A 12999-nucleotide genomic window follows, 5' to 3' on the forward strand; every position below is an offset into this window, starting at 1 on the left:
AAAGTCCATCATTTAGTAAATGGGTGCACTATTTGCAGTGTCTACAGAATGAACTACTGCTTAATAATAAAAAGGAAGAAAAATTCATACAAAATATCTAAAAGGATATTATGTTTTGATAATATGAAGACAATTCCACAAGACCACCAAAAAACGTTAATTAAAATAAGAGAAAAAATAGACATAATATATCACTTTATTTGCATCAAATTTTCGAACATATACATCTTATCAGCAATGTCATAAGTGGCTGGCTGAGTGGAAGAATGATGAACTCACTGGACTGAGAAACAACAGAAATTTTTGATGGTGATAATAAAAATATTTGAATGTTCTCAATCTCCTGATTAACTTTATCATTAAATGGTACATTCAATACATAACTCAGTAAAATAAATTTTTGAAAATTACATTGCCAGAGGGGAAGATAAAGAGTGGTGTAGTTAGAACAAACAACATTCAGCTTCTTTAACATATCAAAACCTCAAGGTTACATACAATGTACTCTGAGACATTTAAGGAAATTTGCTGTGGTAATGGAGATGAGGGTCCTTGTGTTACAGGTAGCTGAGTTAGCTAGAAATATTATAGGCAGTTAAAGAAGGTTAGGTCCTCTAAGGAGCCAGTGCAGAAGCCTAGATAGCTTGCAGTTCTTGGGGAGACAGACATCTCCTGCTGTGGGCCAGGCCTCAAGACAAAAGATCAAACAAATGCATCCATATCCTAAGGACTGATATTCTAAATAGTTCCCTATTACCCTGAGGAAATCAGGACTCATCCTCACAACCCCCTGGGGAAGAGTCACTGCTCTCTAAGAATGTCTGCTTTTATATGACTCACTTCCTCATTTGTCCCCAATATAATCAGTTTTACCTAAACAGTTAACCTCATTGCTTAAACATAGTTTTGTTTACCTTATGCCCATCTGCCTTGTGAGTTCTCAGTTTTCCCTACTTTAAAACCATCTCATCCCATGATTTTACTCTATAAAAGTTCTTAGAAAATACAGTTTTGGCAACCTGCTCAGGATCCCTTCTGTCTCTGACAGAAGCTTTCTTTCTCTCAATAAATATATTTTGCTCTTAACCTCTGCTGTTCCTAAAATTCATTCTGTTAAGAGTTTTTCTGTGCAATAAAGGAGCAGAATATAAGAAATAGTAAAAGTAACCTTTTATTCAAAGGACGTGGACAGGAGCCCAAAACCTGCAATGGTCTGACTTTCTCCTCTGCCTGGATATGGGGGTATGGTGTATCTGGGGTAGTGCTTAAGGTGGGCACTGAAAGGGTTTTGGCCCAGGCCGGATACTGTAGCCGGTAAAGCCAGGAGCTCCTATCCACCGCCCCTCCACCCTTAGGAATTACCTCTGGCGCCAAACTGAAACCAATGGGCTACCTGTGCATCCCTAATGCCCCCTTTAGGTTCCACCCCAAGCCGAGGCTACTTATATACCTCACTCCACGTGTTCCACGGAGAGAGCGCTGGCCCGGGGTGGAGATGCCACGCCCCTGGGGGTTGGGGGTGTCTCTCCCCGCATTCCCAAAATAAAGGTTATTTATATTTCATACTTCTTATCTTTTCAGCCGCCGCTGGTCCTCCTCCTCTTTCTTCCCCCCACAGTTCTATCAGGCATGGATGACATACAAGGAGTGAATTGGAATTTTCCTCACATGCACTGGGAAAGGAAAAAGGAAATTGTAATAGGAAGGAGGAAGTGACTGTCAGGGTATAAATCCCCAATTTGGCCTTCTACCTCTATAATGTCCTGTAATTTTCTAGGGCAAAACCCTTTCACATTCTTGAATTTTAGAGAACACAAACTCATACTGGACATAGTAGGTTGGGAGTTTAATTCCCTTGTATCACTTGAGACATGTGGGATATGGAAAAAAAGTTACCCTCTTGAGTGTGTAAGAAGAACTTATAAGAACCAAGTAAGAGTACTCCATTGTATAAATATACCACATCTATTTTATCCATTCCTCAATTGATGGACATGTGGGTTGCTTCTAAGATTTGGCTATTACAAATTGTGCTGCTATAAACATGGATACACATATATAACATTGTGATATAAAATAAAAAGAATAAACTTGAGACTTACAGGTAAATAGATGCAACTTGAGACCATACTGAAGTGAAATAAATTAGATTCATATGCAGACCTCATATGTATCCCTGTTGTGAAAAACTGAAAGAGTAAATAGAGTTTAAAATGTACACTAGGCATTCTCATAGCCCCTCTTGCCCTTGGGCAAACCCATGTGTCAGAAGTAGGCAGCCACTCCCATTACTGCTCCACCATTGCAGGAATGACATTCCAGGTGAATGACATCAAAGGTAAGCAGCCTCTCCCATTGCCATTTTGCCATTGTAGGAACAAAGTGAATTGTGCCAGGGGCAGGTGGCCACAACCATCACTACTGGCAGGAACAAAGTAAACTGCTTGGAAAGATCTGGAGATCAGGGGCTGGGGATTTAGCTCAGTGGTATAAGCGCCTGCCTTGCAAGCAGGCAGTCATGAGTTCGATCCCTGGTACCGATAAAAAGGAGAAAGACAAAAAAAAAAAAAAAAAAAAGAAAAAAAAAAAGATCCAGAGATCAAAAGAAACGCCAACAACACGTGAGTCAACATGATACAAAGTAGGTGCTCTGCATGGACAGGAGAGGCTAGTGGTATGAAAACTCTGAAATAACAATAACAACATTAGCCTATGAGTGATTAAGACCTTCATAGGACAGGAAAGCACCTCAGGGAGAATTCATAACTCAACAGAAGACATCACTGGAGAATAGACCTTTCCTAGAGAAGCCTTGATGCTAGTGATATAACTATCTACTAAGAAAACTAACAAAGATTATAGCAGAAAAAGGAATAAAAATTTTTGAAATAGAAAATGGCAAGACAAAGAAGCAAAATACAATATGAAGCCTACACCCCCTAGAAAAATTCCCTGAGACAATGAAATAGAAGAAAATGGAATATACACACCCTAATTTTTTGAAATGATAGCAACTGTAATAAAGAAAGCAATCCATGAGGCTACAGAGTTAATCACAACACAAATAATCTCTCAAGTAAAAAAAGTCAACATTTTTAGAGGAAATGCTCAGCAAGTCTAGAGTAGAGATAGATGAGAGGACATATGATGATAGGGAGAAGATGAAAATCATGAATGATCAATACAGGAAAGCAATAGACTGTATGAAACAGATTCAAGCATATACCCAGGAAATCAAAAATTTCATTGAAAGCTAGCCAAACAGCTCAAATGAAGCTGCACACATACTTTAAGAGCTTGAAGACAGGATCACAGCTAGTGATCATGCAAGAAAATATCTCTTGAAAATAACAAAAGATTAGAAAACAACAATTCATCATATATAACACAATGCAAAGAAAAAATAAGAGAGGATTAGTTAGTGTCAATGAAAAGCAGGAGTGAACACAAATGACATAAAAATTTATTTTGAAGGTACAATAGAAGAGACAAAGAAGGTGATTAAATAAAAGAGAGAGAGAAAGAAAAAATAAAAACCCTAAAACACTACCAAGACTCACTTCTAATAAAACAGAAATTTGAGTACAATGTTACCAAATCAACAATAGAATCAACATAAAACTCTACAAAATGCCAGTTGCCTCTATTCCTTTATAGACACTAAAAGTATATTCTAAATTGAAACATATAAAGTGATACAGAAGAGCAAAATAATATTAAAAACAAAGCACTAATTTGGAAAAGTCATTTGGACTTTTAATTTAAAGAAGGTAAAACAAAACATAACAAAGCAACAAAACAGATCAAAAGAAAACAATGTAAGTGACACAGATTTCAAAGCAAGACATGAGATCTTCACTGTCTATCATATTGTCTCTTGTTTTCTAAATAGTTGTTTATATCTTCATGCACAAAGAGTTCATACAAAACAAAATAGTATAAGACTGATCAAAACAGAGTAATGAATGCATTATAGGCCTTCAAAACCAGACAATAGGAAAATCAACAATGGCTACCATAATGTGTCTTGTTCTCTTCAAAATAGCTGTCCATACCTTCATGCATGTTGAAATTAAATAATACAAAACAGACTAAAACACATAAAACAGACTCTGAACACATATTCAAAGCATTACTAGGTTTCACAGCATTACAATAGGGAATCAGCAATGGATACCATAATTTGTCTTTTTCTTCAAAGTAGCTACTCATTTTATCACACACAATACAATCAATTCTCATAAACTGTTTAGGAGAAGTTGCAGATATGTGTAAGCCTTTACAAGTACACCTATCCTTTCTGCAACAAATTACCAGCAAAACATGAAACAAAAAAGACAAATAACAATAGCAAAGAGCCCAAAACCATGACAATATAGACGTTCAAAACACACTGTCTTGCAAAATGGCGGCTGGCTAGGGGATTGAGCGAAGTCTCTCCAGAGAATTCATACTAGAAGCTAAAAAAAGACAACATGGAGAGGGCCAGACAAATTGATAGTGATTCTTATTAATCAACACAGTACAGCTGGAGGATTTAAAGTCGTGCTGAGACCTTGAACGCTGATAATGGGAGGCTGCAAATCCCGCGCCTTTAAATCAACAAACTGACCCGTGGACCCAGCAGGAAAAGCTGAGTTGCATTTGGGGACTGCGGGAAACTGAGACCCGGACCGGGATTCCAAGTAGCAGCCAGGTCTGCACCGCTGCACCAGAGCGGATGTACAAAGCTCTGGCGTTTCAAATCTAAATGGTGCACAGATATCTGACCGATCAGCGCTGTGCCGGGAGCGCACGCTGTGCACCGATCTGCGCTGTGCCGGGAGTGTGGGAAAGGTGGACAGCTTGGTGTGCGGTGGTCCCAGAATGAGGACTTGCACGGGACTCTGGTGAGTACCGGGAACCCAGCGGCTGCTGGGGCTGGCCAGAGAACAGCTGGCCCGCCACCATGGGGAAATCAATAACACAGAGTCTGGTGCAGACATATTAGCCTGGCGGCAGAAACTGCAGCTTGGTGACATCACCAGGTCCCCTTGTAGGGAGGGCTGGTGGAAGACATCTTGAATCCTGGCAGAGCCTGATTACTTGCTGGCTTCAGCTCCACACAGAGAACTTAGTGGGAGACATCTTAGTTTTGGGCGGATCTGCTATTCTGGTGCTCCTGTCACAGAGAGGTTTGGAAGAGAACGGCTGGGATATTGGCAGAACCCTGTGCCATAGTGACATTACTCAGCTGCTTCTGGTACAAAGAGAACTGGCAGGAGCTACTGGGGCTAAACCAAGCTTCTGCTTGGGGCCCAATAAGCGGATACAAAATAGTCACAACTCAGTGACAACCAGAAAGTACAGCCTAATTTATGAACTAACTGACACAGAGGCTAAAGACTAGCCTGTACCGCCCCTGCATCCCAGCCTACCCCAGATAACAGTAAATTGGGGAGGACAGCAAAAACTCAAGCCAGCACGCTTCTGAAAGGCCCTAAGCAATTCAGAGAGGGCCAGAGAACTCCAGGACAGTCTGAAAGAAACCAGAAACATGACAAGAGATAAAAATTTAAAAAAAATCTCCAGCTGCTCAACAGGAGAAAATAAGCCCAGGAGAACTAAACACTGAACAGAACAAGCACAGTAACCATCCTCTACTCAACACAGCATCAGCCGAAATTAAAAAGTACCTACATGATCTCATAGACGAATTTAAAGCTGTACTCCTGATCCAAGTGAGGTAAGATATAAAGAGATTAATTAAAGAAATGACAAGCCCCGCCCAAGAGAACACAGATGGAACAACTGAGGAAATCAGAAAAGAAAGAGAAGCATCTAAAGAAGAATTTAAGCATAACTTAGAATACATGAAACAGATCCAAAGAGAATATCAGGAAACTAAAATCTCCATTGAATATTGGCAAAATGCCTTGACAGAAACTAAAGACAGCCTTCTGAAACTTGAAGAGAGATTTAGGGCATATGAACGTGAAAGAAAAAGCCTCTTAAAAATAACAAGGAACCAGAAAGAAGCAATTCTAAAACTGGAAGATGACAAAAAGATACATAACCTAAGAATAAAGAATGTGAGTGAGGAAGCAGGAACATCCAAAAATGAAATACAAAAAATATTCACAGATATATTAAAGCAAAATTTCCCATGTATAGCAAAAAGAAATGATATCCAGATAAAAGAAGCATACAGAACGCCAGCTACCTACAACCAAAACAGATCTACGCCTAGACATATAATAATCGAGATCCCAGAAATCCACCAAAAAAACAGAATATTACAAGCAGCCAGAGAAAAGATGCAGGTTACCTATAACGGGAAATCTATCAAAATAACAGCAGACTTATCAACACAAACTCTTAAGTCAAGAAGGGAGTGGGGAGAAATATCCCAAGTCCTGAAGGAAAAAAATATGCAACCAAAGTTCATATATCTGTCAAAACTCTCTCTAAAAATTAATGAAGAAATAAGATACTTTCAAGACAAGGAGGAACTGTGGGAGTTCGTGGCCACCAATCCAACCCTACAGAGAGCGCTGAAGGACATTACAGAGAAAGAGAGGAGGAGATATCAGGATTCCAGCGAGAGTGGCAGAGAGGCCTCAGTGAACGGGGCAGACAATGGAATGAGGGAATAAGGTGGACAAATTATAGCAGAAAAGTGGAGCGGCAGACATGAGGCAGAGACAGTAAGCTAGTCTTTAGTAGAGACAGCTCTGAAACTATATTTAAAAAAAAAAGCAGAGGTCATTGCTAATGGTGTATAATGATTTAAAAGACATAGTAGTCCTAGTGCCATATTTAGATTGAATTAAATTTGTTCTGGTCTGTCCACTCGTGTCAGATTTGAGGACACAGACCTCTAGAACCAAAAATAGCAGGTTATACCATGGTAACTATCCTTACTTTCCTATTGACTTAGGCTGAAATCCTGTATTACTTACATTGTCTTACTATGACTGATCTTAATTGTATCTGAATCATAAGACTATTGGTTGGCCTTGACTGATTCTATTTGAAATTGGTATGCTTGTTAGAATCAACCCTAAAAGTAGAGGAAACTACTCTGAGCATGACAAGATGTAAAGGATATCCATACTGGTATGAATCAGTAACAGCTCTCAAATACTACAATGCAGTCAAAGTTAAGTTTTTATAAAAATAGGTGATAGTATGTTTAACTATAATAAGCCAGTGTTGTGGACAAATCTATTGAAAATAACAAGAGAAAACATAGTAGCTACAGAAGATCATTTATATTGTAGTTTTATATGTCTTATCCATTGCATGTTTTTCTAGGAAATTGTTTTGCTGTCTTGTTATGACTTGGTTTTCCCTATAATACAGAGAGGATAGGAACAAATACTCTGAGGAAGAGACGCTGAGAAACCCGAGGCTTATTTTGTAGCATTATAATATAAATTCTAGCAATCTATTGTTTGCTGATTAGAATGACATTGGACTGGTTTCTTCAGTTCAACTTCAGCATTTACAGAGATGGGGACGGCTATCACAAAGAGAATGAGAGATGCGATGGTAGCTGCTATTGTCTTCCTTAATTTGGAACTTGAGGACCTAAAAAGACTTCATCATCTTGTAATGATTTGATTAGTTCTAAAATATGCAATAAGTATATAAAGTGGGTGAAGATAGGGACAACTATTTGTAAGAAGCTAGAGACAGTTAGATAATGAAGATCTCCAGTGGACTTGCTTTGAAATCTGTATTTCTTTAAATTGTTTTTTATTTTTTTTAAATGTTCTGTTCTGTTTTGATATGGTTAATCTTACCCTCTTTGAGATGTAAAACAAATGTGTAGGACTGATAATCATATTACGGAGCTTTTGTTCGATCATAGAGCAGAATAGTTTGTAGGGTCACTTTTTTGAATGTCATTCTAAATACTTTAATTCTATAACCTGAACAGCTATTTCGAAGATGACAATTTGTAACTTATCAACCGGCAATTTCTTACCTTTTGTTTGTCTGTAATTTTGTATTATTTCTACCCTTTTTTTAAAATCTCCATGTATTTTTTTTTCATTTCCTTTTCTTTAAATAAAAAAAAAACACTGTCTTGATATGTTTGATGCTATAATATACAAAGTTATACTCAAATATTTCAAGGAAAAAGACACTATGGTAACTACTATTATGTCAGGTTATCTGGTGGTGAAACACTACGTTGCTTAAATTGTTCTGTTGTGACCTGTGTTGTTATGTTGTTATGTCCTCTTTTGTCTCAATCCCCCCCTTTTTTTTTTCTTTTTTAAAAATTTATTTATTTATTTTTTTAATTAAGGGAAAAATAAATTTTAAAAAGGATATATTATAGTAACATTTTTGATTTCCTATTAACTTGATTTGAACAACTTGCTTTCACCATCTTGTTTTGACTGATTTTACTCTATTCTGTTCTGTTTGATAGCATCAAGTATGAGGGTATAGGCAACTACTTTGAAGGCAATAAGATTCACTATGATGCCCACTCTGGTTTGATTATTATCTCCTTTTCAAGTCCTATAAGGTCTCCAAAGTTTCGGTTTTATTGGTTGTGTTCAATTTTATTATACCTGATAATATAGGCAATTTTTTTAAGATAGCAAGAGGCTTTATAGTATTCTGTTTTTACATCAGTTTTGACTGACTCATTTTGTTTTGTCACATTTGGTTTTATTCTCTTCAAAAAAAGTAATAAGAACTGTGGGAGCAATAAAACCCAAAATGTGTAATTGTTATTGCAAAAAAGAGGAAAAGAAAGTCCTCTAAAGGATATAACTGCATGTATATTCAAGTGTATAAGATAGATAACCATATTACTAAGTTTTTGTTGTATCATTGAACAGAACTGTTTGCAATCTCACTGTTTGAATGTCCATTTTGTATGCTTTAATTTTGTAACTTGAACAACTATTTCTAAGATGACAATATGTAGTCTATTAACTAGTGAATTCTTACTGTTTATTTTTTTGAAATTCTGTATTACTTGTACCCTTTTACTGTTTTGGGTTTTTTTTTCTTTAAGTAAAATTTTTTTTAAAAAACAAAGTGGTAGGAACATAATTAAGATTGCTATTTTACATAGTGATCTTCAAAAGTGTTCCTCAGATCACCAGACAAAAATACACAAAATTGTTCCAGTCCTAAGAATGTTAAATGTTTTGTTCCAAGAACTAATAGAATTTATAGCACAATAATTTTAGCTATCTTAAGTGTGTTTATACAAATTGAGATACTTTTTCTTTTCCCTTCCTTTTTGTCCTCTCCTTTTCCCTGAGAGATTATTTTTTCTCCTTTGAGTAGATTCTTACCCTTTCACCATATTTATTGAGGATTTTGTCTCTTATGTACTCTTAGCATTTCTAACACTAGGGAGATAATATGGGATTTACATATGTGAGTTTGATTTATTTCACTTATGAGTATGGTCTCAAGGTGCATCCATTTACTTACAAATATCTTAATGTGATCATTTTTTATAACTGAATATTATTCCACTGTATAAAATTATCACATCTTTTTTATCCATTCCACAGTTGATGGGTATGTGGGTTGTTTCCAAGATCTGGCTATTACAAATTGTGCTGCTATAAACATGGGTACACATATATCATTGTGATATATTTTCAAATCTTCTGGATTTATGCCCAGAAATGGAATAGCTATGTCACATGGGAATGCCAATCCATTTTTCAAGGAAACTCCACACTGATTTCCACAGTGGCTGTACCAGTCTACACTCCCACCAATAGTACAGAAGAGTTCCTTTTACTCTGCAGCCTCTCCAGCATTTGTTGTTGGTAGATCTTTTTATCCTGGCCATTCTTTCTAGAGTGAGATGGAATCTCAGTATGGTTTTAATGTGCATTTCTCTAATGACCAATGATGGTGAATATATTTTCATGTATTTATTTGCCATTTGTATTTCTTTATCTGAGAACTGTGTATTCATCTCAGATGCCCATTTTTAGATTGGGTCTTTGTGTTTTGGGAGTCTGATTTTTTTAAAATTCTGTATATGGTCTAGACAGAATTCTTTTGTCTAAGGAACAATCAACTATGATTTTTTCCCCCAAAATTGTAGGTTTTGTTTTAACTCTGTTAGAGATTTCTTTTGAAATGAGAAAACTTTTTTATTAAAATGAGATCCCACTTTTTGATTCTGGGAAGTATTTCCTGTGCAGTTTGATTTTTGTTCATGAATTCTCCCCCAATGTCTTCAATATTTATACCTACTTTGTCTTCCAGCAGATTTAGTGCTTCTGTTTTAATATTTATATCTTTGATCCATTTAGATTTTAGTTTAGTACATGTGATAAGCCTGAGTCTAGTTTTAGTTTTCAGCATATGGAGAGCCAGTTTTTCCAGCACTGCTTATTAAAGAGACTATCTATCTTCCAGTGAATGTGTTTGGCCCCTTTGTCAAAGATAAGGTGGCTGAGTGTGTTTACAGTTGTAGTTGTATGTTCTAATCTAGTTCATTTATCTTTAGGTATATATGAATATGTTTAACAATCCTTCCATTTCTGAGATGAATCCTACTCAGTCATGGTGTATAATCTTCTTAATGACATCCTGCGTTCTGGTTGCCAATATTTTATTCAGGATTTTTGAACCTCTGTTCTTTAGCGAGATTGGCCTGTAGTTCTCTTTTCTTGGTTGGGTCTTTCTCTGGTTATGGTATTAGAGTAATACTTGCTTCCAAGAATGAGTTAAGGAGAACTGCTTACAATTTCCCTTGCAATTTCACTGAAGAGTATGAGGAGTGTTGGCATTAAGTCTTCTTTGAATTTCTGGTAGAATTCCACTGTGAATCCATCATAACCTGGGCTTTTCTTTGTTGGTAAAGTTTTAATTACATTTTCAATTTCATTAATTGAAATTGAGTTATTTAGCAGTTTTACATCTTATTGATCTAGCTTTGGTAATTCATAAGTTTCTAAGAATCTGTCAATTTCTTCTGTATTATCAAACATATGAGAGTAGAGTTTTTTGACGTAAATATTGATTATCTTCTGTATTTCCACAGAGTCTGTAGTGATTTTGTCCTTTTTATTCTTTATTGCATGAATTTGAGGGTTTTTTTCCTTTTTTAAATAAAGTTTGCTAGAGGCTTGTCAATTTTTATATTCTTCAAAGAACCAACTTTTTGATTCATTGATTCTTTGTTGTGTTTCTTAGTCTCAACTGCATTAATTTCAGCTCCAATCTTTATAATTTCCTCCCTTCTTTTGGCTTTTGGCTTGACTTGCTCTTCTTTATTTAGAGGTTTGAGGTGTAGCATCAGGTTATTTGTGTTCATTTTGTTTTCCTGATGTGTGAGTTCACCACAATAAATTTTTCTCTGAGGACTGCTTTCCTTGCATCCCACACATTTCAGTAAGTTGTATTTGTATTTTAATTTGCTCATAGATATTGTTTAATTTCTTCTTTAATTTCCTCTGTGCCCACTGATTGCTCAGGAGTGTATTATTCAATTTCCACGTGTTTCTGTTATTTTTGCAGTTTCTTTTGTCATTAATTTCTAATTTCACAGTGCTATGATCCAATAACATGCAGGGTATAATTTTAATTCTTTTTCATTTACTTAAGCATGGCCTGTGGCCTAGTATATGAAAGAATGTCCTATGTGCTGCTGAGAAGAATGTATATGCTGATGTTGTTGGGTGGAACACTCTGTACACATCCAATAATTCCATTTGTTCAAAGGTGTGGTTCAGTTGTTATTTCTTTGCCAATTTTCTGTTTAGTTGATATAGCTCTTTGTGTCAATGGGTGTTAGGTCTTCCATTATAATTGTGTTATTGCTTAGTTGATTTTTCATTTTTGTTGACATTTGTTTTGTATAGGTGAGTGCTCCCAAGTTTGCTGCATTTATATTTAAGGTTGTTATCTCTTCCTCTTGAACTTTTCCCCTAACTAATATGTAGTGACCTTCCTTACTTCTTTTGATCATTCTGGCCTTGAAGTTCACATTTTATTAAAACGGATTTTTTTGGTTGTTGCATGAAATATTATTTTCCATCTTTTGACTTTCATTCTATGAGTTGCATTTCGAGTTAGATATGTTTCTGGTACACAGCATCTGACTGGATGTTGTTTCTTGATCCACACTGTCAGTCTGTTTCTTTTAATTGTTGAAATGAGGCCATTTATATTAATGGTTATAACTGATATCTATTGGTTTATTTTTGTCATGTGACCTTTATGCTGTTGGTTCTTTCTCTTTTTCTTTACCTTGCTGCCACGTTCAGTGGCATTTTTCTGTTGATGTCCTTGGAGTTGTAGTTGTTTTTAGGTCCATCTAGAATGTCTTTCAGTATCCTTTGCAGGGTTACTTTGGTGGCCATGAAGTTATGCAGCTGTTCTTTGTTGTGAAAATATCTCATTTTTCCACCAATTCTGAAGAATAGTTTTACATGGTATATCAATCTGGGTTGGTAGTTCTTTTCCTTTAGGATCTGAAATACTTCATACTCTTCTTGACTTCACTGTGTTGAGAAGTCTGCTGTGATTCCGATAGGCTTACCTTTACAGGTGATCTGTCTCTTCTCTCTAACAGCTTTTCAAAATCTAGTATGACATAATTTGTGTTGTCACCATTTTCATTTATACCTATCAATTTTTCTTTTTTGCACTAGTTTCAGTCCCATATCCACATTTCTCATCCACAGATGTCCACTCAGATTAGGTTTCATCCTAGATCCATGAACTGAAGCACCTAACCTATTTGTTTCTACCCCTAGGCCACCTCCCACTTTACAGAGATCATACTGAGTTCAGCCACTGCAGAATTTGAAGCCCCTAACCCTTATGGTAACCAAACCCAACACACCAAACCATGTCATGAACAATGAGCACAGGTGCACAGGTCAAATGCAAAGGTTCTGAAAGGCTACAACTTTTTATATATACCTATATCTCATTTACTCAGCAAACTCTAGGAACCACGGATAGTGCGGGGAGTGGTAGTGGGTATCTGTCAGCTCACCATGGTGCAGC

The 12999-nt window shown here is 36.4% G+C and overlaps 1 non-coding gene across 1 annotated transcript; it reads right to left on the reverse strand.

Annotated features, from left to right (window-relative positions):
- Positions 1 to 12632: 12632 nt before the first annotated feature.
- On the reverse strand, positions 12633 to 12701 carry LOC111754359 (small nucleolar RNA SNORD99). Its single transcript, XR_002789059.1, has one exon. It is a non-coding gene; the product is annotated as a small nucleolar RNA SNORD99 (small nucleolar RNA).
- Between the last annotated feature and the right edge of the window lie 298 nt (positions 12702 to 12999).

The sequence above is a fragment of the Cavia porcellus genome, unplaced genomic scaffold (assembly GCF_034190915.1).
Source record: "Cavia porcellus strain 051 isolate PalLab524CR breed Dunkin Hartley unplaced genomic scaffold, mCavPor4.1 scaffold_1, whole genome shotgun sequence".
NCBI classification, from domain to species: domain Eukaryota; kingdom Metazoa; phylum Chordata; class Mammalia; order Rodentia; family Caviidae; genus Cavia; species Cavia porcellus.